We start from the raw sequence: 26,691 nt of genomic DNA, 5'->3' as shown, positions 1-26,691 counted from the left end.
CTTCAATTTTACATATATATTGTTTTGGCTGCACCATGCGGCACGGGGGATCTTAGTTCTCCGACTAGGTATCCAAACTGTGCCCCCTGCATTGGAAGCATGCTGTCTCAACCACTGCACTGCCACGGAAGTCCCCAGTTTTTTAAAAAAAAGAAAAAGAATACACACTGTTTCGAGTCCATTTATATAAAATTCTAGGATATGCAAACTAACAGATAGTGACAGAAAGCAGAATGGTTGTTGGAGGGTGGGGGAGATGGATTACAAAATGACAGGAAGAAACAACCAAAAACCAAAAACCAAAACCCCAATTCAAAAGAAAAAAGCCACCCTGGATTTCTACAGGTGTTTTTACCTGAATGGAACTAGTGGCTTTTATTTGAGATAAGCTGAGATCTGGATGTAGTGTTTAAACTTTCTCTAGATATTTCCCATCGTGTTATTTTTAGAGCTAGCATGGGATTAAATAGCACTCACTAATATACCGTGACAACTGGCAAACAAACAGAGGTAAATGCCAGAGGAACCGTTCACACTTCCAAGGCCTCTAGTTGGTCCAACGAGCAGTTACAGAGACAGAAAGCATCACAAGAAAACACAGTGACAGCTTTTTAAGAACCATGAAAGGAGAGAGAAGAACAGCAAAATGTTTCCAATAAAATCTTACTCATGTTTCCAGAAAAGCAATTCTAACTTGTCCATAATGGAACAAGGAAAAAGCGAAAAGGTCGTCTTTCACGTTCAACATTTTTCTACCTAAGTTTTACGTGTATATGTACAGTTTTACAGCACTAAAGTGAAACCACGAGGGGAAAATGCAAAAGGTAGGTTCTGCTCTGTAAGTAAATTTATCATCACATTTGCTCTCGTTTCCTTCCACCCATTTATCTTTTCAAGTTGCCAAGAACATCCCTGGGAATAATCACCTCCTACGTCAAAAGCTGGGGATAGGATAATTGGCATCTGATGATGGGAGATGACATCTTTAAATAGTTACTTTTAACTTCATAACATATATTTCATCTTTAACCATGTATATACTGCTTCAACTCCTAGCTTTAAAAGGCGGGCGGGGGGTGTATATTGGAAGATGCCCCAATAACAAGCATAAATTCTCCAAAACTTTGCAACGGCTAAAAAAAAATTTTTGAAACCCATTAGATCAAGTGTCACTTATGTAACAATGATCTTAAAATACAAGGCCTAGGAAAAGGTCAACATCCATCCTATCTATCTATCTATCTATCTATCTGTCTGTATGTCTGTCTATCAGAATGACTTCCTGGTTAATGAGTAAAGGTTTGAGTTTTTGAAATATCATATACTATGAATAAACCTAAAGGAAAATAAATGATTCTTTGCGGTACTAATAAACACACACCATGTATCATTCATGTGAGATGTTGGTACTACTTTGTACAAAGTGGCAACATATGTGAAGGAACCCATTTGGGACATTCACATAATGTTACTTACAAGCTCATAATACTGGAAACCAAAGGAATTTGTTCTGTTTGATACCAACACACTCACACCCATAACACGTCTCCACCACATTGGGTGGACCTCGGCCAAGACATCACACAAAGTGTGTGGCTGATTGTTTCTACCTCATCCAAACCAACTCTGCACAAAGTTGAAAATGAGAGCCTCAAGCCAGAGCAAATGCAACTCCCGTAGCCCAGTAGCACTGATGGCCGGCTCACTCACCGGCAAGCAGATGCTTGCAGCACTGTTTGCTTAAGGCTGCTACAGTACGGCAGAGAGTTATCTTAGGAAAGCAATGACCCTGACATCTATGCTAAAGAACCTTCCACATGTGTGCACTGGGAGCCACGTGCAAAGATGCAAGAGCAGCTCTGCTTGTAATGAAGAAAACTTGGAAACAACCTAGGTGGCCAGCAATAGGGGATTTATTAAAACTGTGCTACAGTCCCCCAAGCAGACTAGAACACAGCAGTTAAAAGGAATGAGCTAGAGCCATAGGGAATGACATGGTTAGACCTCTGATGCTTTGTAGAGTTAAAATCAAAAAGAAGACATGTTTACAAAATATGCACAATATGTACCATTTGTTGGGGAGAACATCCCCCCCAAAACACTACATTTCCTATGTATCAACAGAAAAAGATGTGGGAAAATCCAAAAAAAACTCCTAAGAGTGGTCACCTCGAAAAGGAGGAGGAGAGAGAGGAGGGAATTGAGAGCTGAGAGGGTGGGAGTCCTCCACCTAATGCAGGACAAGTAATAAGAGAAATAGCGATTTATCCTGTTACTGTCGACTGCTTTTTATATCCATAAAACCATCACCAACTCTGCACACTAATGTTTGTGCCTCAGATAATCTGGTTGACCTTTTCAGAGTGTATCTGAAAGAAAAAAAAAAGGGGGGGGGGAAGAGAAAGAACAAAACTTTTTATTGTTCGTAGCTGCCAACTTGATCTTATTCTGGTTCTGGAATGAACCAATTTAAACTTATTTTTCCAGGGTTAGAGGTTCTAAGATTGACTTGATGAGGTGATATCAGGGCATTCTATACAGCTGTAATTTTTCTGCAGAATTCATCTTTGTACCATTTTCTGTCTGGTTGGCATTATTTGTGAAAGGGAGTTGAAAAAACTACTGCCTCTCTTTCCAAGCTGGGAGACCTTCAGTTTTTCAGAGGTTACACAGGCAACACATCCTGCTTCAGTCCTCACCTTGCTATGTTCTGCAGGGGCCTGGACACTGCCTCTATGTGGCAGGGATTCCTGCTTGGATGGAGTGCCAAAAGAAGGTAAACACAGGTACCACGAACTTTCTAGCTGCTCTTCCACTGAAAATCACAGAAATCTCATATGATGAAATGCCAACAAAATGAATTTAGAATCCAAGACTTATAGGCACCAGCAACAAACAACTGAAATATTCATAGATGGGGGGACTCAATAGTGTTAAGACATTAATTTCCCCCAAATTCAATTATAGCTTCACTACAATCCCAATCAAAATCCGAGCAGGCATTTTGTAGAAACTGATGAGCTGATTCTAAAAAGTATACAGAAAATCATACGGAAACACAGGACTAGAATAGGCAAAACAGTTTTGTAAAAGAAGAACAAATGTGGAGGATTTACAATACGTGATTTCAGTACTCTCCATAAAATACAATCAAAGACTGTGTGGTAATTGGCATACAGATAGATATACAGATCAATGGAACACAAACCACAGGAACAGACCACACGTACACGGTCAAGTGAATTTTAACAAAGGTACCACGGCAGGTGAATGGAGAGAGGATAATCATTTCAACAAGTGGTGCTGGATATGGGAAAAAATGGACATCAAGCCCAACCTCACACCATACACAAAAATTAACTCAAAATGGATCCTAGACCTAAACATAAAAGCTAAAATGATAAAAATTCTTGGAGAAAACCTTTGTGACCTAGGTAGACAAAGCTTTCTTAGGACACAAAAAAGCATAAAAGAAAAACATTGATAAACTGGACTTCATCAAAATCAAAAACTTCTGCACTTTGAGAGACCCCACTGAGAACATGCAAAGGCAAGCCACCAAGTAGGAGAAAATACTAACAATATGTATATCTGAAAAAAGACTTGTGTCCAGAACATACAACGAACTCTGATGATTCAAAAATAAGAAGGTGGGCTTCCCTGGTGGTGCAGTGGTTAACAATCCACCTGCCAACGCAGGGGACACAGGTTCGAGCCCTAGTCCAGGAAGATGCCACATGCCATGGAGCAACTAAGCCTGTGTGCCACAACTACTGAGCTTGCACTCTAGAGCCCATGAGCCACAACTACTGAGTCCGCGTGCCACAACTGTTGAAGCCTGCGCACCTAGAGCCCATGCTCCACAACAAGAGAAGCCACTGCAATGAGAAGCCCATGCACGGCAATGAAGAGTAGCCCCCGCTCGCCGCAATTAGAGAAAGCCCACGGGCAGCAACACAGCCAAAAATAAAACAAATAAATTTATTTAAAAAAAAAAAAAAAAAGGACTGGGTTTAAAAAAAAAATAGGAAGGCAAACATGCTATAAAAATGGGCAAAAGATTTGAGCAGACATTTCACAAAAGATGTAACAGGGACTTCCCTGGTGGTCCAGTGGTTAAGAATCTGCCTTTCAATGCAGGGGACATAGGTTGGATCCCTGGTCGGGGAACTAAGATTCCCACACGCCACAGGGTAACTAAGCCCATGCACTGCAACTACTGACCCGCGCACATCAACTAGCGAGCCCACATCCCACAATGAAAGATCTTGCGTGTCGCAACTAAGACCCGATGCAGCCAAAAATAAAGAGATAAATAAAAAAGACGATGTAACAAATGGCCAATGAGCACATGAAAAAGTGCTTAACATCATTAGTCATCAGGGAAATGCAAATTAAAATGAGGTACCACCACATACCCACTAGAGTAGCTAAAATAAAAAAGACAAATGGACCCAGAGATTATCATACTAAGCAAAGTAAGACAAAGACAAATATTATATATCATTTATATGTGGAATCTAAAAAAAATGACACAAATGAGCTTATTTACAAAACGGAAATAGACGCACAGACATAGAAAACAAACTTATGGTTATCAAAGGGGAAAGGGGTGGGAAGGGATAAACTAGGATTTTGGGGTTAACAGATACACACTACTATATATAAAACAGATAACCAACAAGGACCTATTGTATAGCACAGGGAACTATATTCAGTATCTTGTAATAACCTATAATGCAAGAGAATCTGAAAAAGAGATATATATATATAAAATTAATCAGTTTGCTATACATCTGAAACTAACACAACATTGTAAACCAACTATACTTCAATAAAAATAATAATAATAAAAAAATAAAAGACAGGAATTGAAAGATGTGACCCAACTGGAACGCATGGATTTCTGGCGGGAATGTACAACGGCACCACATCACCTGGTCCTCGGCCCCTTATTCCATGTGTCCTCCACGCATTCAATTCACAGGTTCATATAACCTGCCTGGCCCCATCAAGCCTGCTCTAAAACCCTGAATTTATGAGCTAAAGCAATGACAGGGGGCTGTGGCCTCTGGCTCTGGCCCTGGGTTCTAAACTGTCCGTCACCGACAGTGCAGTCGCAGGGATGCTGTGAGTAGCTAAGTGAGCCTTCTTCAGGCAAAGTCCTGATTTAGGTTATCAGAGAAAAGCCTGCTGTCGTCACCTCAGGCGACCTAAATATCCAAGCCTGAGGGGTTTTTCTTCCCTCCTCTGCAAGAAAATTAATTTCTGCAACGACACTTTAAAGCAGTGGTCCTCAAAGCGAGGGCCCGGACCAGCAACACCAGCACAGCCTGGGAGGTTGTGAGAAAGGCAGAACCTCAGCCCCGCCGCAGGGTCCATCTGCATCTTCCCAAGATGGGCAGGTTCAAGTGCCGAGCGTGCTAGGCCACAACCAAGGCTCCATGGAGCTAACGCAGGTGAAAGCCCTTCACACACTGTGAAGTGCTGCTAAAATGGATGCAGCCCTTGCTGGAGGGGCGGGGGCGGGGGGGCGGGGAGGCGGGCTGCAAACAGGGGTGAGGGTGTTGAGGGCGGCCCTGACAGAGGAGCCGGCGGCCGCAGGAGTCCTGCCTGGAAGGAGACAGTGTCTCCAAGACACCTTCATTTTTTCAAGCAACCTCACTGTGGTTAATCACTTTTAGACCCACTGCATTTCAGTGGGGTTCGGGTGAATCATTTCAGAGGAGTGAGGGAGTAAAAAGGCTTGAAGGTTTCTAGGACCCTCAGCAAGCCTTTCTGAAAACCTGATAAAAACTGTGACATCCCTTTCCCAGAAACACACACATACACACACATTTTACATACACTTTTGGTGAATTCACAGATTTCTTAGTCTTGAGTGCAGTGGGCACCAGATTAAAAATCTCGGGGAAGGGCTTATCTAGGAAGTTCAGCGCCAGGACTCTGCTGGCACTGTAGCTGGAGGGCACTGGCCAAGGAGGTTCTCCAGAACCACAAGGAGGACCACACTGAAAGGAATCGCATGTTTATTTCCTCTACAATACTTTTTGAAGACCTACCTGTGCAGGTACCTCTCTAAGACGCTGGGGCCAGGAAAGACGGATCCTCCATCCAGGTGTCCAAGATTTGTGGCTTCTCAGGGCTCCTTACACCTGTGAGATAAGTAGGATCAGACCTGTGTTCTCTACTTTAGGGCTCACAGAAGGTCACAGGGCCAGCCTCCCTCAGGACACCCCAGACCCTGCGTACCTCAGGCATCCCACCTGCCCATCAAGATACAGATGCACCTCTATCATTCAATCCCCTCCCTCCCCTCAAAAGACAAAGCTGAAAAAAGCTTTGAATCTCATTTCCATTCCACCTGCCAGTTAGTTCTGGGCTCAACTTACATGTGATGTTCTCTCATTTGCTAATCTCTTTTCACTTTTTATAAGCCCTATCACTTCTGCACAATAATTCCAACAACTCAGTGAACACCAAAAAATGGAGGGGGACAATGGAACCAATTTTATCATCAACCATTCAAAGGCAATGCTCAGTAATACATTTTAATTCTGAAAATGTTCAATTTTTTTTTTTTTTTAATTAAGGAGCTGCAGTGAGATTTGCACACAGATCTCAAGCACTCCGGGAGCAGTACCTCAGAGTTCCTGTCTGAGGGTAAATGTCAGGGCCTTTTCCAGTCACCTGCCCAAACCGTGACATTTAAAGCAACTTGGTGAACACAACTTCCTGGCATGTATAGGTTTCCCATTTGCCTATACACTTGCACAGTGGGCTGTGGACATTCTTAATTTATGTCTCCTTATACTCTGAGAGTATCACTGGTACCAGGCAGCAAAGGTGCATGTAGCAGAATGTTTTGTGCAGCTAAAAAGCTGCAGACAACCCAAGGCCTTACTCCCAGAAATTGATTAAATCAACTGTGATAGAGCCACTGGATGGGAAACCGTGCAGCTATTAAAGAGAATAAGGTATCCCATCCATGCATTATATTATAGTATATAATGCAGTATATATAATTTACGATGCATTATTGTAATAGTACACATCACATTAATGTATAAGAGAAACTGTTCATTTTAAAAATAATATATGCTATCACTTAGTACTACAAGCCACTGTATTAGTTAACACATCCATACATTAATTAAGGGAGAATCAAAGTGCCCTTTAAAGTCAGTCCATTTGAATAAAAATAAAAGGGCACGTTTGAATGCATAAATGTGAATATGCGTATCAATTGTCTAGAGCATTGGGGCTCAGCCTTTCCCGCGCAGCGGCATCACCTGGAGGAGAGCCTGTTAAAGCCCAGATTGCCCGGCTCCCCCAGCAGGTCTAATCGGGCAGGTCTGGGGTGAGCCAGAGAAGTTGCATTTCTAACCAGCTCCCAAGTGATGCTGCTGGTCCCGGGGCCAGGCACACACCCAGGGCTCAACCGTGGCAATCTGGGGGAAGAGGAGCTTTGGGGCTTTTTATTTCAGAAAACTTACACATTCATTCAACAACCCTCGTTGAGCGTCAGCTCCATGCAGGGCAGCCGTGGACCGCCCGAGGGGTCGGGCTAGTAAAGGAACCGCAACCTTTTCCTCCGCCTCCTGGGTGCCTCACCCTAGAGGGGAAACTGAGGCCCCGAGACCGGTTGTCCAAAGTCGCGGAGTCTCTCTGGTGGAGCTGGGATTCGAACCCCAGGCTCTGAAATGCCTGCGAGTGTCCTGAGCGCTCCCGAGCTCCAAACGAGTTCCTCCCGCCGAGCCTGTGGGGACTCTGGGGACTCCGGAGACGAGGTCCCCGGCCCCACGCGGACACGCAGGGGCGGACGGACCTCCCTGCCCATTCTGCTTCCCTGAGTCCGTGTCGAGCGGCCGGCGCGCGTACGCTTGAGCCCCGCCCCGCCGGCCGCTGCGAAGGGGCGGGGCCGGGCGGGTGCGCTGGGGCCCGCGCTCGTGCCCGTGGGGCGAGCGCACGGGAGTGGCGCCAGAATAGAGGCTCGCCGAGCCGCCATTGTAACGCAGGCGCGGTGGCCAAGTGGTAAGGCGTCGGTCTCGTAAACCGAAGATCACGGGTTCGAACCCCGTCCGTGCCTAGCGTTCTCCTTTCCCTACAAGGGGCGACTTTTTAGGGGTGGGACCACTTTTCGAGAGTAATCATCGACGTTCTACTCTTCCTGGATCCCGTATTGATCAATAGATCTTCGCCCCTGGGTGCCGACGGAGCCAACTGTTTTCACTCAGTTTAAATTCAGGCTCTCTCCGGCCCGCGCAGGTCAAAGTCCGGGTGATCCGGCCTCTGCACTGCTGTGCCGCCAACTTGACCCGCGGGGCGTTTGGCTCCCTGCAGACAGTACCCCCTGCAGTCCCCGGACGCCTCGTCCTGTGCGGGATGGAGGAGGGCTTAAACGCCCGGGGTGGGCGGGGGCCTTAAACTCCAAGGCCCCGGAGGTCACGTGAAAACCGTGGCCCGAGCAATGATTTTAGCGCAGAAAAACCTACAGCGGATGGCCCCTGGTTCAAGAGCCACTAAGCATTTTTCTGAACATTAAAGTCCAATTGTTTCCACACTAATGAGAGAACTGCCGTTGCCTGACACTGAGCCCACACCCAGAGTCAGCTGGTGTCTGGCTTGCTATTTTTAAAAGGAAATCCATTGTAGGCACTGCGTTAGAGAGGAAATCCTGCCCAGACTTGGAGCTGGTCTGACATGAAAATCTAAAGCTCTCTCCTCTCTCTCTCTCTCGGAGCCTCCGTTTGCCCCCCAGTAAAATGGATCTCTGGTTAGCGCTGGCGTTTGTAAAGCAGCTGCCGAGAGGCTGGCTGTAGAGGCGGCTTCAGTAAACGGAGCTACCGTCGTATGTCACCTGTTTTCTTTGCATCACCACGGGGCTGCTCGAATGCATTTAAAGATGTTATGCAATTACCTCAACCTCCAGGAGCTGGCATATTGTATAATCTGGAAACCAGCTTGACCTAAATTGGGGAAACCTGTATCAGCGCGAGATTCCTACTGGAAGAAAGCATTAATGGAACTCTCGGTGTGTGCCTAGTGGAGTTGGAGTCTGGGGCAACCTCGGTGAACAAGGGTGGGTTCACTCAGAGAGAGGGGGAGATGGATGCGAAGGGGATCGGAGCGGCGGGGGGTAAAGGTCCTCCTCTGCAGCAGAGCGCTCACACTTGTGAGCAGTTCATCAGCATCCCCTGGAGGCGTAGTTAAAACGCCGAGCGCTGGGCCCCAGCCCCCCCAGAGCGTCTGCATTTTGTTAGCGGTGGGGCTTGACATTTGCATTTCTAACAAGCTCCCAGGTGATGCTGACGGTGTTAGTTCCGGGACCACCCACTGAGAACCATTCCGCTAAAGAGAGCTATATCCTAAAGCCACATTCTAAACCCAGGAGCACGTGTGTATGCATGTACACAAACATGTGAGTTAATGCATATAAAAACAGTGAGCACCAGTGCTTCTCACACTTCAGCCTGAGGATCATGTTAAAATTGAGGTCTGACTGTGCGTCTGAGGTGGAGCCGGAAAATCTGCATTTCTAATTGGTGTTTTAGTGATGCTGATGCCGCCCACACCTCGCTGAGTGTGGGGGGAGGGGGTGAAGAAGGATGCACACAAAAATAACGTAACGGAGCAGGACCCTATGGGGCCTTCCCGGGGCAGCCTCTCTGAAGTACCTAGATAAGTGTTTGATGTGAAAGTGTTTCACAGATGTGAAAACCCCCCACCAACTGGAAGATATTAACTACTTGATGACCATGAGCACGTAGCCCCCAGGCCTCCTGGAGCCTAAGGACTAATAAAGTTAACTCCTGTGCCACTGCCCTGTTACCTCACCATCAACCAACCAGAGACCCGTACAGGAGCTGGTCCCGTACCCTGCGGCCCCCTTCCCTCACTTGGCCTTTAAAAACGCTTTGCTGAAACCCTTCAGGGAGTTTGGGGGTTTGGGGGACACGAGCCACCTGTCTCCTTGCATGGCCCTGCGATAAACCTTTCTCTGCTCTAAACCCTGACGTTTCTGTTTGTTTGGCCTCACTGTACATCTGGCACATGAACCTGGGGTTGCTAACAATAACAGTTGTTGCCTCTCTGGAGGGAAGTAGGATGGGGTAGCTGTTTAAAGGATTCCTTCACTTCTTACCCTGTGAACTTTCACATTGTTGGGATTTTCTACCAGATGATTGTATTACGTGTGTAATTTTTTTCCCCCAGAATCACCTCCAAAACCCACAAAGGCAAAGAGAACCTATTAGAACACAGGCAAATTATAACGATCCAGAATTAAGTCATATAAATGCTTGAGTGTTCTCTGCTCTCCACTGGAGTGTTTCATCGTTTCTTTTTTAAGTGACACAGAAGTACACTTATGTTCTTCCCTATTAAAAATATCCCCAAGGCTTCCCTGGTGGCGCAGCGATTGAGAATCTGCCTGCCAATGTAGGGGACAAGGGTTCGAGCCCTGGTCTGGGAAGATCCCACATGCCGCGGAGCAACTAGGCCCGTGAGCCACAACTACTGAGCCTGCGCGTCCGGAGCTTGTGCTCTGCAACAAGAGAGGCCGCGACAGTGAGAGGCCCGTGCACCGCGATGAAAAGTGGGCCCTGCTTGCCACAACTAGAGAAAGCCCTCACACAGAAACGAACACCCAACACAACCAAAAATAAATAGAAATAAATAAAAATTTAAAAAAAAACAAACCAATAATTAAAAAAAAAAAAATCCCCAAATAGTCCTCCCCATTAAAAATAAAAAGACCACACTGCCCCCGACAGGCGGGCCAGTATCTGTGGAGCTGGTTAGCTGTCCACACAGATTTTCCTGTCCTTCCCTCCAGAAAATGAAGCAACACTCCTCTGGGACACCATCCCAAGAAAGAGCCCATTCTCATCCACCCCCACCGCTGCCCACACCCCACCCCACCCTACACAGGGTGCTCCTCTCTCTGCCCCAGGTGAAGAATGGACTTTAGAAAATTTATATAAGGTGCTGTAGGTTTCCATTTACACACACAAAAAAAATTGCATAAAATATCTAAGGGTATATATTCATGTATTGCTGTTTTATTTGTTTTTTGTTTTTAAGCCTGGAAGATTACACTTGAATCTCAAAACCACCACTGCTGGTTGAAATCTGGGGATGCCACGGAGCTGTAGGACCAACGTGGCACGGGCTGCAGGATCAGAAGCTAGTGAGCAAAATGCTGAATTCAGGTCCTGTTTACACTTAAATGGGTTAAGCTGATTGTGTGTCTGAATAAGTAAGACGTTTTGTGTTGATTTAAACTGCTTGTGTTCATGAATATATAAAGCCGTGTTTGCATCTCTGTAACTTCTGTATGAATTTCATGTCTGAAAGTCACCTTGAAGTCAGAGGTCTTTGTTCTATAATCACACCCTAGTCTCCCTTAGAAACGTAAAGAGAAGAGAAGGCCCCTGATGCTGGGGTTAGGAGGAAAGTAAGGTGGGTGTCACTGAGCCTAGAGGGACCCTCTGAGACCTCACTGTGCAAACTTGACCATTGGGGAGAAGGTGGATTTGCATAAGGAGACCAGGGCTTTCTGGGAAAGAAGAAATTAAACTCTTCCAACCCACCTTCCTGTTATCCAAAGTTAGAGAGAACTGTAGGACAGATCTTGATTGTCAGTGGCAGAAAAAGGTTTAATAGGAATTTTTTTTTTTTTTTTTTTTTTGGCTGCATTGGGTGTTCATTGCTGCACGCAGGCTTTCTCTAGTTGTGGTGAGCGGGGGCTACTCTTCGTTGCGGTGCGTGGGCTTCTTATTGCTGTGGCTTCGTCTTGTTGTAGAGCACGGGCTCTAGGTGCACGGGCTTCAGTAGTTGCGGCACGCAGGTTTAGTTGCTCCGCAGCATATGGGTTTAGTTGCTCCGCGGCATGTGGGATCTTCCCAGACCAGGGCTCGAACCTGTGTCCCCTGCATTGGCAGGCAGATTCTTAACCACTGCGCTACCAGGAAGCCCCTAACAGGACTTTTGAAGTCAAAGAGCGAGCTACAATCCTAGTGTTAGCAAAGAAAGGCTGTTTGTCAACAGAGGCTGCGCAGGAGAAAGCTTCAACTGTGACACCATGTGGCAGCATGAAGCAAGAGCAGCACTAGAATGACTTCTCTGCCCCACATCTACGAGAACCAGTGGGAGACATGGCCTGGCCACATAACCTCTCTGCGCCTTGGTTTCTCCATAAAATTGGAGTGACACACATTCACTGGCTTCCACTCTCATGGAGTTCGTCTGATGACAATATTGTAAACATCCACCAGCCAGGATGGTTCAGTAAATGGAGAGCCATCCCTCATGCCATCATGGGCAGCCATTGAAAGAAATGATCGGGACTTCCCTGGTGGTGCAGTGGTTAAGAATCCGCCTGCCCATGCAGGGCACACGGGTTCAAGCCCTGGTCCGGGAAGATCCCATGTGCCACGGAGCAACTAAGCCCGTGCGCCACAACTACTGAGCCTGTGCTCTAGAGCCAGTGAGCCACAACTACTGAGCCCACACGTCACAACTACTGAAGCCCAAGCACCTAGAGTCCGTACTCTGCAACAAGAGAAACCACCACTATGAGAAGCCCGTGCACCACAACGAAGAGTAGCCACCGCTCGCCGCAACTAGAGAAAGCCCGCGCACAGCAACAAAGACCCAACGAAGCCAAATAAATAAATTAAATTAAATTATCAAAAAAAAGAGAAAGGAATGATTGATTTATTGATCTGAAGGGGTGATAATGAGATACAGCTAATTGAGAAAAGCTGACATCCTGTTTTTTGGATTTTGTCTTACAGCTTTATTGAGGTATAACTGATTAACAAAAAATGGCACATATATATCCAACTTGATGAATTTGGACATATGCATACACCTGGGATACATCCCCACATTCAAGGTAACAGATATATCCATCACCTTCAAGTTTCCCGCAGCCCTTTGCTTTTTTGTGTATGTGATAAGAACATTTAACCTGAGATCTACCCTCTTAACAAATTTGTAAGTATACCGTACAGTACCATTACCTATAGGCACTATGTTGTACAAGACATCTCTAGAACTTATTAATCTTTTTATCTTTTTATCTTTTAAATTTATTTTGTATTGAAGTATAATTGATTTACTATGTTGTACTCATTCATCTTGTATAACTCACTCTAACTGATGTCCTGTTTTTGTAAAAATAAATAAGCATAACTACTGTATATAAAATAGGTAAACAACAAGGACCTACAGTACAGCACAGGGAACTATACTCAATATCTTGTAATAAACCATAATGGAAAAGAATCTGAAAAAGAATATATATATGTGTATGAATATATACACATATATATATCTGAATCACTTTTCTGTACACTTGAAGTTAACACAACATTGTAAATTAACTATACTTCAATAAAACTTTTTTAAAACATATATAAGATGCAATAAATAAATAAATAAGCATATTTATCAATACACGTAGTGGTGTGTGTATTGTTTTTTGGAGTGTGAAGGACGCCCATACCCCAGGCACAAGGCTCCACGTCGTGCTACTGACAATGAATACCTCCAGGTGGGGCAAGAGGTGGAGAGGAATTGCAGGAAAAATTCCTAATTTTTTCTCCTAATATTGTGGCATTGGAAAGAAAAACTGTGTTCCTTTGGATTCACTGTTAACAGCAGAAAAAAGAGAAAATGTAAAGAGGAAAGAGATGGCGGACTCTGGACAGCACAGGTGTTAACACAGAGCTGGCACTACACCCATGAGACGCCGAGCGTCCAGTGGAAAGGCTCGCTCTTGTCCTCCACTCTGACCCTCTCCAAGGGGAGCCTCCCCTCCACTGCCCTGGCGCGTCTCCCATCTGGGCTGACATCATGCGCTTAGTAAACCTACATTAAAGAATAAAAAATGGGACGCTTCATAAAGGAGAGAGTGGTTTGTAGCCGAGCATGAGCTGAGAACCACATTTCAAAACCAGAAGCGTATTTCAGGCGTGAGTAGCACTTAAAAGAAAATATTGTGGCAGGTCCCTGGAAGCAACAGACGTTGTTTATGTCACATCGACTTGAGTTTTGCTTAGCAAATCACCAGGCTGGCGCGTGACGCAGATTTCCTGAGACTGTGTTCCCTTCTGCCCCTGCCCTGCCCTTCTAACTCAGGTGAGCTGAGCTGATTTTTACTTACTGAGGGGTCAAAAAGAACCCCTGAACCTGAGGCCCCACTGGATGAAAAAATCTGTAATAATTCTTGAAATAGGCCCTGATAAGAAAGCCCATATGTCCCTTTGAGAAGTGTTGGTGAATGGACTCTAAGGAACTCATTACCCTTGCCTTCTAGGATTCATGCCCTTGTGTAATCCCTTCCTCTTAAGTGTGAGTGGGGCTGTGACCTGTTTCCAACCAACAGAATACAGTAGAGGTGGCATGATGTCACATCTCTGATGGTCACATAAGATGGCAATACCCATCTTGCTAGCAGACTCCCTCTTCTTGCTGATGTGATAAAACAAGTGGCGGTGTTAGGGAGGCCCATGTGACAAGGAACAGAGGGCATCATCTAGCCAAAACCAGGAAAAAACTAAGGCCCTCAGTTCAACAGGCTGCAAGGAACTAAATTCAGTCAACAGCCATAAGAATGTGAAAGCCAAGTCCGTCCCTGGGTGCTGTGGACTGAATGTTTGCATCGCCCCCAAATTCATGTATTGAAGCCCTAATCCCCAATGTGATGGAATTTGGAGGTGAGGCCTTTGGGAGGTGATTAGGGGTAGATTAGGTCATGAGGGTGGGACCCTCATGGAATAATCAACCCCTTATCAGAAGCTCTCTCTGGGCTGTGTGAGGACTCAGCAAGAAGGCAGCTGTCTGTAAGCTGGGACGAGAGCCCTCACTAGACACCAAATTTGCCAACACCTTGAGCTTGGAGTCCCCAGACTCCAGAATTGTGAGAAATAAATCTTTGTTGTTTAAGCCACCCAGTTTGTAGTATTTTGTAATACTGAACCAACAAGGACACTGGCCGGGCATTGAGAACTCAGCCCCGGCCAACACTTTAATTGCAGCCTTGCAGAGGATCCAACTAAGCCATGCCTGGACTCTGACCCCAAAAACTGGGAGATTATGAACGTGTGTTGTCGTAAGCTGCTAAGTCAGTGGTAATACTATTATGCAGGAAGAGTCCGATAGAGAACACCAAAATCTGATCGTCGGAGTCCCCAACGCGGTTCACGGTGACATCTACACAGTAGCCCAGCAAGAAACCTGGGAGTCATCCTTGTGTTCGTTTTCTCCTCCTGCTGTGCCAAGTTCCCACAGCCTTAATGGCTTAAAAGAGCACAGTTTCTGTAGGTCAGAGCTCACGTTAGCTTGGCTGGTTACTCTGCTTGGGGTTTTCACAAAATCAAGGTGTTGACCGGATGGGCTACTATCAGGTTAATCCAGGTTGTTGGCCAAATTCAGTTTTCTTGCACTTGTAGAATGGAGTCCTCTGTTTCCTTGGCTCTACAGGCCTCTCTGCAGTCAATGCACATGGGGTCCCTACATCTGGGGCAAATCCTTCTCATATTTCAAACCTCTCTGACTTCCCTTTCTGCATCGTTCTCATGTGAGCCAAAGAAAGTTCTCTGCTTTTAGAGCTCGTGGATTTAGATTGGGCCCACCTGGATAATACAGACTCATCACTCTATTTAAGTCGAAAAACCTTAATTACATCTGCAAAATCCCTTCTGCCATGAAACATAACATATAGGTTCCAGGGATTTGGGTGTGGACAATATTTGGAAGACCATTATTCTGCCTACCCCAACCCGCGACTCACCCCTCCTCCCCATCTGCTCATGTCATTGGTCACTGCCCAAACCTCTCTCCAAACTGTCACCTCCTCTGTGTTGCCTCCCTGTCCCATTTCTCCTTTGATGTCTGGGGTCTGGACTATTGCAGTAGACCCTAATTGGTCCCCCTTGCTTTCAGCCTCGTTCCTCTTCCATCTCCTCCCACTGTCACCTGACCTCTGTCAAACACAGCAGTGAACATGTCACTCGCATCCTTTGGTCCTTCACAAGAGGGCCACCACCGCCATCAGGATAAATCCCAACTCCATTCTGGGCCCCAAGCGTCCCTCCTACCGTTCTCCCCCTTGCTCTTGCCACACCAGCCTTTGTTATTCCTTCAAGTCAGCTTGATTTGTGCCTGTGCATATGCTGTTCCCTTGGCCTACAATGCCCTTTCTCCACCCCCATCTTGGAAAACTCCTACTCATGCCTCAAAAACTTGCCTAACTGTTACTAACTTAACTATGATTTTGAATCATTCCTCAGCCTCTTAGTTGGAGTTAGTTGCTATTTCCTCTGTGTACCACCAGCACCTTGGGTGTATCATTTTGATAGCACCTATCACAAGATGTTACAGTTACTTGCTCACATGCCCATGTATCTCCCAAGAGCCCAGAAGCTGAAAGCCCAAATGCTCACAGGAGCCAGACAGATCATGTGAACATTGAAGCTGCTTGGGTACAAGAAAACAGGGACTAGTGGGGACAGAGGAAAACTTGAGAGGACATGCCAGGTGAAAGGCCACCACAAAAAATCCCATGTAGGGGCTTCCCTGGTGGCGCAGTGGTTGGGAGTCCGCCTGCCAATGCAGGGGACACGGGTTTGAGCCCTGGTCCAGGAGGATCCCACATGCCGTGGAGCAGCTGGGCCCGTTCGCCACACTACTGAGCCTGAGTTCTAGAGCCCATGAGCCACAACTACTGAAGCCTGCGTGCCACAACTATTGAAGCCTACGCGTCTAGAGTCTGTGCTCCACACGGGGAGAGGTCACTGCAATGAGAAGCCCTCGCACCGCAACGAAGAGTGGCCCCCGCTCTCCGCAGCTAGAGAAAGCCTGCGCACAGCAACAAGGACCCAACGCAGACAATAAATAAATAAAAGTCCCATGTAGACGAGACCCAGGAATCCTACTCTGAGATGTAAACCGTGTGGAAATTCTCATTGTATCCACCAGGCTGCTTGGAAAAACATTGCTGGGAAGAGCTAAGTGTCCATCAAGGGGAGTGGAAGAATAAACCATGGTGGGTCCACAGGGTGGAATCAAGTTCAGCAGTTCAAATGCATAAACTGTAACTCCATTGCGCGAGGCAGATAAAACTCACAAAAAGAGGAGCAAAAAAAGGCAGGCATAGAAAGATGATACAACATGATACCATTTATACAGAATTAATGTTATGCAAACAATACCCTGTTTGTTGTTTCTGGCTACATAGGTAGTAAAAGCATAGAAACATGCCCGAGAGTGATGAAGTCTAGACTCAGGACAGTGTCATCCGTGGGGATGTCAGAAGATGGGCTGAGACAGAGAAAGGGCACACGAGGGTCTTAGTTGAATCTGGATGTGATTTATGTATTAATTCAGCTGGGTGGTAGGCACACGGGTGTTTGTTAACTTATTTCCCATCCTTTCCGGTTGACCTGAAATAGCTCATAATTAAAAACAAAAACAAACCAAAATAAAAGTGGGTCAAGTGTGGTCTAACCCACATCTCACCACCTAGCTCAGAGCCTGGCACAGGGATGATGAGGGAAATACTGCTTCCACTTTACAGATGGGGTAATTGAGGGAAAGAGAGAGGAGGTACTCACCCCGGGCCCCGGAGGAATTATTGGCGTTGGGTACCGGGCTGGAGAAGCGTGGGCAGATGCAGGAGTGGTTCATCCCTGGGCAGCTTCCTAGGACTCCTCTGGAACCAGCCCTCCCTGGGTCAGATTTACTCTGATTTTTGCAGAATGTGACATTTAGAGGCAATACCCGTCCAATATTGGAAAGGAACTGACCAGCTTTTTTGGCCGCACTAGGCAGCATGCAGCATCTTAGTTCCCCGACCAGGAATGGAACCCTTGCCTCCAGCAGTGGAAGCGCGGAGTCCTAACCACTGGACCGCCAGGGAAGTCCATGACCAGCCATTTCAACCTTCACTGTGGGCTGCCGGAAGGTATCAGAGGGGTGGGGGTGGGGAGCGCTCCACTAATAACACAGCTCGATGGCTTTGAAAAGACCCCCGCCTTTCTCCACAGCCCGCCCATCCCAGTAGGAAGCTGCCTCTGGCCTCTCCCCAGACTCTACATCAACCCAGCCGGGCTGACTCCCCTCCATCTGACCAGCTCCACACTTGTCACACACACCATCTATTCTCTTCCTCAGACTCTGTCTCTTCCCAGTGTATCTCCAACCCGTCTAGGTTCCTTTTGACCCGTCCCCTCACCTATTATCCTGATGGACATACCAGGAAACCTTGCTCCTAAGGCTAAGGTAGAATTCTTCTGAGTCTCTGGGGAGAGGCTGTGGGTATTGAAGAAATACTACTTTCTTTTCACAAGGATGACCACTCTCATTGACCTGAACCAGCAACTCTCTGCTCCTCCCAAATCCCCAGTCCAGGACAGCCAGGGGGGCCCACCATCCCCATTCGCCTAGGACTGTTACAGTTTTATCACTGAAAGTCCAGTGACCCGGGAAACCCCCCAGTCCTGGGCAAACCAGGATGCTGGGTCTCCCTACTTTCCTTCCTTCCTCCCTTCCAAAGGAATTCAGTTTGAATGTCATCTCAGGGACTCTCTTAAGAGGCCTGGGCACAGGCTGCCACAGCTCTCGTCACTCCTGTTAGGAATGACCGCCAGCCTCTGACCACCCGGAAATGGCCTGCATCCCCAGGCCCCATGGTTTTCCCTGATAAGCCCCCAAGCTCGAGTCTTTCACAGCCCACCTTCTTGATTTCCGCCATACCTTGTACCTCCTGCATTGTATTCCACTAATATTTTTATTTAACTTAACTCACCTGGATAACCTGGACAATTTTATCTCAAAAGAAAAATGTTATCTCACTTCCTCAAATGGAAAAAGAGCACCATCTGCCATAAATGGATGATAATTACTTTAAAATGCAACGAAAACAAAATGATCTTTGTACATTGCATAGCGATACTGCTACGGTGAAATGTTCTGAGCCAGAAGCCTGGGCCCCCTTCCAGGGGGCTTAGTAAGTGTTAGGAAGGTGTTAAACATGGAGCAGCACCCAACTGAGATTTTCTCCTTCACAAGATCAGAAAGCGTGTAAGAAAAGTGAAAGGGGAATACATTTCTACTAGGTTATTCAGAGCTATCTAATGCCTCCTCCGCAGAGGATCTAAAATCAACCTTGCTCTACAATATGGGCCTTGTACTTTAGGGCTACGTCTCCCCAGTGAGCCAATAGTTGGAGCAAACCATCTGATCATTTAGTGGATCTCAGCAGCCGGGCAGTGACCACACCACCAGCCAACATCTACTGTGAACCCTCTGGGTGCTGAGCCTGGGAGAAGAGCCTTTACATGTCAAGTCATCAAATCGTCCAGCAATGCTCTCAGCAATCAGAAACTGAAGCTCAGAGAGGTTCACTGGCTTGTCTAAGTTCACCCAGCTAAGAAGTGATGGAGCCCGGGCTCAAATCCATAGCTGCTCATCTTGTGGTCGGTGTCACGCATGGATTGCTGCATCCCTGAGGTGCGGGTGGAGACAAAGACCCTGGATGGGCCCACGTTGTCCCACGAAGCACTGATAATTGCATGTTGCATCCTTAAGTGGTAGATGCTTAAGGCCATGAAGATCAGCTGGCTTATTGACCTCAGCTCTGATTGGAAAAAGAAAGCATTTTAGGTCAAGAGGCCAAAACTCAAATACATACATGGCCAGGCAGGTGACCTTAGTGAATCTAGCCAGGCAGCGATCTTAGTTTGAATACTTTATTCTACAAGGAACAGGAATTCCCTGGCTCAAACTGGCTTAAACAATAAGATAATTTATTATGCATTTCTCAGGAAGTCTAGAAGTAGGGTAGGTTTCTGGATTAGTTGTTTGAGCAGCTCCATCAGGCCACCAGAGACACGGGTTCCTTCCATCTCTCTTTTCTGCCATCACTGTGTTGGTTTCACCACAAGACTGGTCCCCAAATGGCTGCTGCTGTTCCAGGCATCATATCCAAATCCATCTTGTCTCATTGGTTGGGATTGTATCACATGACCATTCTCCAACCAATGACAGAAAGTTTCCCCTGAGCCAAATGGCTGAGCTGGGGAGAGGTGAGGAAGAACAATGGGAAGAACAGAACTTCCATGACCAAGTGAAGAAAGCATGTAGGGCAGCCACTTGAAACAGAGATGCTGCTGCTTATAAGCTTCTGTGTTCTCCTCTTCCTCCTGGGCCCTGAGCTAGGCACCACATTTCACAGCCCCCTTGGGTCCCTGTTGGGCCTCATGACTGGTTCTCACCAATGTGGGACACTTCCCAGCTGATACAGTTAAAAGCTGGTCTGCTTTCCCACCACCTCCTTCACCATCCTCCAGCTCAATGTAGAAAGAATGAATCCCTCGAAGATGTCAGAGCCATGAAGTGGATGACATCTGTTTCCCTAAATAATGTGTGGACACCCCCACCCCCCACTTCTTGGACTGTGATATTGTAATAAGGAAGAAACTTTGTATTCTATTACAAGTTAATCACTAAAGGGATGTTGTCTATAAGCTTAAATTATACATAATGGCCCATCTCTGGGAACCCTGCATCTCAGGTAAGGAGCATTAAGCTAAAATACCTTTGTTTAGCTCACATGAAACATCCTGACCAGGCCCACCTGTGAATGACTAGGGGAAGGAAGAAATTAACATATCCCCTCCAGAGGCTGACTGGAACCAGGAAATGTTTGACTTTACTCCCTCGCCTTTTACTATAAAAGAAGCCTGAACCCTAACTCAGGCAAGATGGTTCTTTGGGACATGAATCCACCATCTTCTTGCTCTGCCGGCTTTCCAAATGGAGTCGCTATTTCTTGCCCCAACGACTCGTCTTTCGATTTACTGGCCTGTCAGTGAGCAGTACGAGCTTAGACTTGGTAACAATATGAGCAAGAAATGAACTTGTATTGTGGTAAGCCACTGAAAGCTTGGGGATGTTCATTACAGCAGCTAGCCTTCACTGACTAATATATCCTGTTATCCACTATTCTGCTCCAACCAACTGTTGCTCTGCAGGAAGACAGGCCCACGGCTGCCAAATCTTTTTTTTTTTTTTTGATGGGTGGGATTGTGTTTCTGTCTTACTGGTTGTTTGGCCTGAGGCTTCCAACACTGGAGTTTGTAGGCTGTTGGGTAGAGCTGGGTCTTGGTGCTGAAATGAGGACCTCTGGGAGACCTCACTCTGATGAATATTCCCTGGGGTCTGAGGTTCTCTGTTAGTCCAGTGGTTCGCACTCAGAGCTCCCACCGCAGGAGCTTTGGCCTGACCCCCGGCGACTCGCTTGGGGGTTCCTCCCATCTCCTTGGGCATCGAGGTCCCCCACCAGTAGCCGGCAGTCACCCTAGTTGTGGGGAGATGTGAACTCCTCATCTTCCCATGCCGCCATCTTGACTCTGCCCCCTGCCAAATCTTTTGATCACCTGATTTTTTTAAGAGATACCAGAAATCTGGATTATTTAAATATGAAATTTCCTGATTTAAAAATGTTGGCCACCAAGTCAAATTTATTTTTATTATTTTAAAGGCTCTGTAGGCCAAATGAAACACATCTGTGGGCTCTGCTCAGCCTGTGCATTGCCAGTTGCAACCTCTCATCAAAAAAAACTCCAAATCCAACAGCATTTATTTTAAAGTTGGTATTGCTCTGAGAGGTGGTGATGGGTCCACAGTCATGTGGGTTCCAGAGAAGAATTCTATGCTGATGGAGATGTTGATCAACTCTTTCATTTCCACCTGGGCTGGATGTGGAGCATTCTACTAGTTTCGTGACACAATTTGGCCACCCTGTTGAAATTCCAAGAAGCCAACTCTGGGTGACACTCTTTCTGGGTGACCAGGTCCAGCTCAGCTGAGCTGGCCCACCCACCCAGGCCCTGGTGCTGCTTCCGCTTTGGTTTCCCTGGGCTGAGGGGTGAGGATGAAACTGGTGCTAGGGACACCAACCACATCTTAAAGGAGAAGCCCTCGCACTTGTAAATCTATTCCTACAATCCAGGCACGGCCGGTTCAAGACCCCCAATGAATAGCTAATGATAATCCCTACAATTTATTGAGCACTTGCTATGTGCCAGACCCAGACAAGCACTTCATGCAAATCATGAAATTTAATGCTTTTAACATCCCCATTGTTGTCAATGAGGAAACAAATTCAGGAGGACTCAGGATTCCGGGGTCATGACCCCCTTAGCAGGTGAGGACCTTGTTCCCAGCCCACCAGGAACCACAGACCCCTTGGTCTCACCAGTGGCAGTTTGTCTTTCTGTCTACTCAGTGCCTGGAGTTCTTCGCCTCCTGGGAAATGACATCCCAGGCTCACCCCCTCTCTTCCAGTACTTTTCCTTCCTTCTTATTCATTTTCTAAAAAATCTTTAATTTGCCCAACCATGTGCCAGACAAGGCAGGGTAGCAAGGCTATAGGTCCTGAGTGAGTAGGTTGCCCCCGTGTTTTTCCGTTTCGTAAAAAAACACGAGGCTCCAGGCCCACAGGGACCTGTGGCTCTGGGTGGCCTTAAGAAAACCCAGGCAGGCCAGGGGCTCTCTCCACCTGACATCACAGAGCCCGAGGGGCAGGGCCATGGAAACTGCTTTCCCTTTCATCCTCTTTGCTCCCAGTTCCTGTTGTTCCCTATGGGGCACAGGTACCACTGCGGCAGGTGGGCAGGGCCAGGTGAAAGGCCCTGGAGTTGCTCCCGCCACTCAGCATGCTGTCGAGGGTCCGAGGCCAGGGTAGGATGAGGGTGGGGCGACCTCTGGCTTTCAGGGAGCTTTGGACCTAACTTGTAAGGACCACTGGGCCTAAGTCCTGGTGTTCAGGAAGATTTTTTAGGCTAGATTCTGAACATTATCTCCAGCAGATATCACCAGGGTGGTCACAGCCACATCCTGATGGGGTTGAGGGAGGAACACAACCATCGCGCCACTTCAGACTCATGTCCCACGAACCTCGGTGGACGCACGTAAGAAATTATTTTCCGTAAATCCTGATTCTGTCCCATATCTAGCATAACTACATTGCTATGATTGCATTCCTGTTTGTGTGTACCTGTTTTTTAAGTCCACATCTGTTCGATGCAAATGTTTAAAACCTATTGCACAATAATTTTTATATGCTTGCTTGGGAAGTTTTTCATTTTTGATATTCTAGGAGTCTTGGGAGATGGCAGTGACCGGGCGCTGGCATCCTCCTCTGGTCTCCCTCCTGTACGCCCTGAGGAAAACCTACAGAGAGGCAGGGTGAAGCGTGCTCTCTCTCTCTCTCTGTCTCTCTGGGCCTGCGAGCCAGGAGTCCAGGCCTTTCTGGGAGGCTCCCTCTTCCTGGTGTGGCCTCCCTGCACTTCTGGCCTAGGCCTTGGCATCCTCCCTGGGCCAGAAACCTGGGTGCGGGTGGGGCTCCTTCCTGGGAGAAGGCCAGAGTGGGCCTCTGGGGCTTCCGGCCGAAGAGCGGGTTGTTTTCCGGAGTCTGGCAGCGCTTCCGGTACTTAACTGGATTTCAGGCCCGCCACTAGCTTGAGTCATGGGAAGCTGAGCCAGAATGGGCAAGGGCAGGCCTCAAAGGGAACGGGGGCATCTTTTAAAGTGCAAGGTAAAAAGGCAGGGTCCTCGCTGCCTTTGGTGGGACCTTGCCCATGGGCCTGCCTTCTGCATCCAGCTCTTAGGGTCTGAACTGGGGGTGATAAGGTGAGCTTCCAGAATCCTGGGGCTCAGCGCACAGATGTGGGCGGGGGCGTCCTACAGGACCTTGAACCAGGCTACCGTGGCTCCAGGGAGCTACTTCAGCTCCCCAGAAGGGCCGGCTTTGCACGTGCTACACCTGTGGCCTGGACTCCACCCCTCTCGCTGGCCCAGTTTTTTTCCTCTTTCCAGTCTCAGCGCAGACATCCCCTCCTCCAGGTAGTAACACAGAGCACAACCAACCGTCTGGTGAATGTACTCAGAGGCCCTTCTCGATCAAATGTTAAGATTCTAAGAGAAATCCAGTTCTCAATTTTGAACTACATATGAATTTGGCAAACTGGTTTCCTCCCACAAAAATGAGAGCAAAAAGAGAAGAAATCTGAAATATAACTCTGAAGCTGCAGGAAGATCAGAGCAAAGAGAAAAAAGAAGCATAGGGACACTTACTCAACAGAAACATCTTTAGACGAAGGTACAGAACAGTATGTCAGCAGGATCTCAGAGTGACCATTTCTGATGTTTGTCAGGATTGCATTCAGAAACTGAGGGATTTTCTACTTTCGGTATAGATGGTAAAGAACTGAAACGCCCCCCTACTTAGACTGATTTGGAAATGTTAGTGTTTGGATAAAAGTCATATCAATTAAAGCAACCGTATGCCAATAAAAATTTTAAAAATAAATAAAAGTCATATCACTAATTTCCAATGGAGTATGTATTAAGTAAATGTCTAAACATGTTAATGAGGCCAATTTTTCCAGCAATGTTTTTTTCCCACTTCTTAGGAAGCTTTTGTTACGTATGTTCTGTCAATATACTTAAAACTGCAGCTTCTAAACATAAAATAAAAAGAAAATGTTTACAAGAGAAACAAATTTTTTGATCGCCAAATTCTCCTACATGGACTTTGTCTCATTTAATCCCCCTACAAATCCTATAAGGCGGGTATTATAACTCCTGTTTTACAGATGAGGAAACTGAGACCCAGAGAGGCTAAACCAGGCGCAGGGACTTGCAGCCAGTCCTGGCAGGGGGCAAGAAGTGGGAGGGGGCGCAAAGCCTCTCTCTCTGGCTCTACCCCACAAGAGGGGACTGACCCAGGGGACAACGCAGCCTTGATGGAGGCAGCACTGAGTGGGACAGTAGGGAGGCCCAGGAGGGACGTCCCGGCCCAGCCTCAGTATCTCATGGTGCCCTGACCCCAGGCAGCTGGGCTCCAGCACTCATGCCCTGGACCACGAGGGCAGCATGGTAATCCCTTGCTGACGTGGGTCTCTCCCTGAGATGATGAGTTCCAGAGGGCAGCGCCTGTTCTGTTTGCCACTGTGGCCCCAGCATCAGCAGAGGGCAAGCAAGCATTAGTTCAATGAACAACTGACCTCTGAGCCTCAGTCTTCTTGTCTGACTGCCGTAAGGTAATGCAGTGAGTTTGGCAAGACAGTATATTCCATGTGCTCGGCACATAGTAGGTCCTCAGGAGGAAATGGGGATTGATGATTATCAGTGATCAGTCCTCTGCCTTAAGAGGGGTCTGACCTAGCCCCCCTTTTTCTCACCGCCCCTCCAAGCTGCTATTGGAGAAACCATCCCCTGGGGGTCCCCCAGCCCAGAGTGAGCCCAGAGGGCCCCACAGCAGACTTCCTTGCCTCCCCGTGAGAACAGCCCTCCAGACTTCTGGAATGGGGATCCAACGAGAGAGAAGGGACATGAGCCACAAGGCCAGTGGGTCAAAGTCCAGGGCAGTGGCTGCAAGCCAGGACCGCCCCCTCCCCCCGCAGGAGGTGGGGGCAGGGTAGGACTGCAGCTGAGGCAGGAGGAGAGGAGGGGGCTGTGTGGCTCACTTCCTCTGACTGGGGCCCCGGGACCCCCCCTGATGGCATCAGGAGCGCCCACTGGGTTGGGTGATGTGTTTTCTGAGTGTGACACCCGTCGGCCAACAGAGGACAGCAAATACATTTTTTATGATCCTGGGAGGCTCATTCCAGTCACGTTTACTTGAAAAGAGGCTGGGCAGTCGAAGGGGACAAGTCATGTCTCAGTTATGTGGATCCTCTTTGGGCAAGAGGGGACACTTGTGGGATGATGTGGGGTTCTGGGAAAGGGATGCGGGGTGGGGGGGCAGATTTCAGGAAGGGGGCGGGCTGTAGGGGGTTCCCCCTTACTGTTGGAACCTCATGTACTTTATGGAGGGGGAGGAGCTTATGGGGGGAACGGGTGTCAGCACAAGAGGCCAGATCTTTGCCAGGTGGAGAGGGTACCCTCATGCCCCAACCCCCAATTTCCAGCCTATCTCCCAGAGCCTGGGACCATGAATGCAGCAACAGAGGGACTTTGGAATGGGGAAGGGGAAGCACAACTTTATGTTTTGGCCTGAAGGTGAGTTGGTATTTTGGGGAGTTCTTGGGAACAGAGCATGTCCATCCAATTTCAGACCCGGGGCTTCTGAGGGACTCCAGTCATCCCAGAGGAGGTTAGGGGCCGCCAAGGGGTGAGCGGCCAGGTGTGGAAGCCAGACTTGGTGCAGCTCCAACTTCTACTGTTTGTTCATAGGGGGTAGGGAGGAGTGAGAAAAATCGGAGGAAGGGCTAAAAGCGCCGGCTGGCACTGTCACTGAGTGTTCCGAAAGTGGGGGGGACGGATCTGGGGGCGAGTCGGAATCTTAAGTAGATGCGTCCCCATTCAGACACCCCCGGCTGAGGGATCCCTGGAGCGCATGTGGAGGAATCCTGTCCGCCCCCCAGGAGGGAGGCCCAGCCTAGGCTCCCTCCTCCGGGCCACCGGGGTATTGGAAGTGGGGAATCTCCCCTCGTCCCCGTCCCCGCCGCCCCCCCCCGAGTTTGGAGAACCCCAGGCTCTGCCCCCATAGGTCGAGGCTGACGTCGCCGCCGCATTTCTAGGAATGCCCCTATCCGCTGACTATATTTGGCGAGGGTTTCTAGGAAGCCCCCCCCCCGCCCCGCCTGGCCCCGCCGCAGCCCCCGCCCCGGG

General features: G+C 47.7%; 1 long non-coding RNA gene and 1 other non-coding gene across 2 annotated transcripts in view; one reads left to right on the top strand and one right to left on the bottom strand.

The window, feature by feature from the left end:
• LOC103018977 (uncharacterized) overlaps positions 1-7,684 on the bottom strand; it is a 45,519-nt gene extending 37,835 nt beyond the window's left edge. Inside the window, exons 1-2 of the long non-coding RNA XR_451542.2 lie at positions 7,497-7,684; positions 6,063-6,155 (exon numbers count right to left, since the gene is read on the bottom strand). This is a non-coding gene — a long non-coding RNA (uncharacterized LOC103018977). The remainder of the gene's footprint in view (positions 1-6,062; positions 6,156-7,496) is intronic.
• Positions 7,685-8,017: 333 nt separating this feature from the next.
• TRNAT-CGU (transfer RNA threonine (anticodon CGU)) lies at positions 8,018-8,089 on the top strand. Its single transcript has one exon. It is a non-coding gene; the product is annotated as a tRNA-Thr (tRNA).
• Positions 8,090-26,691: the final 18,602 nt, after the last annotated feature.

Source organism: Balaenoptera acutorostrata, chromosome 15, assembly GCF_949987535.1.
Source record: "Balaenoptera acutorostrata chromosome 15, mBalAcu1.1, whole genome shotgun sequence".
Lineage (NCBI taxonomy): Eukaryota > Metazoa > Chordata > Mammalia > Artiodactyla > Balaenopteridae > Balaenoptera > Balaenoptera acutorostrata.
This window is presented reverse-complemented; position numbering and strand designations above follow the sequence as displayed.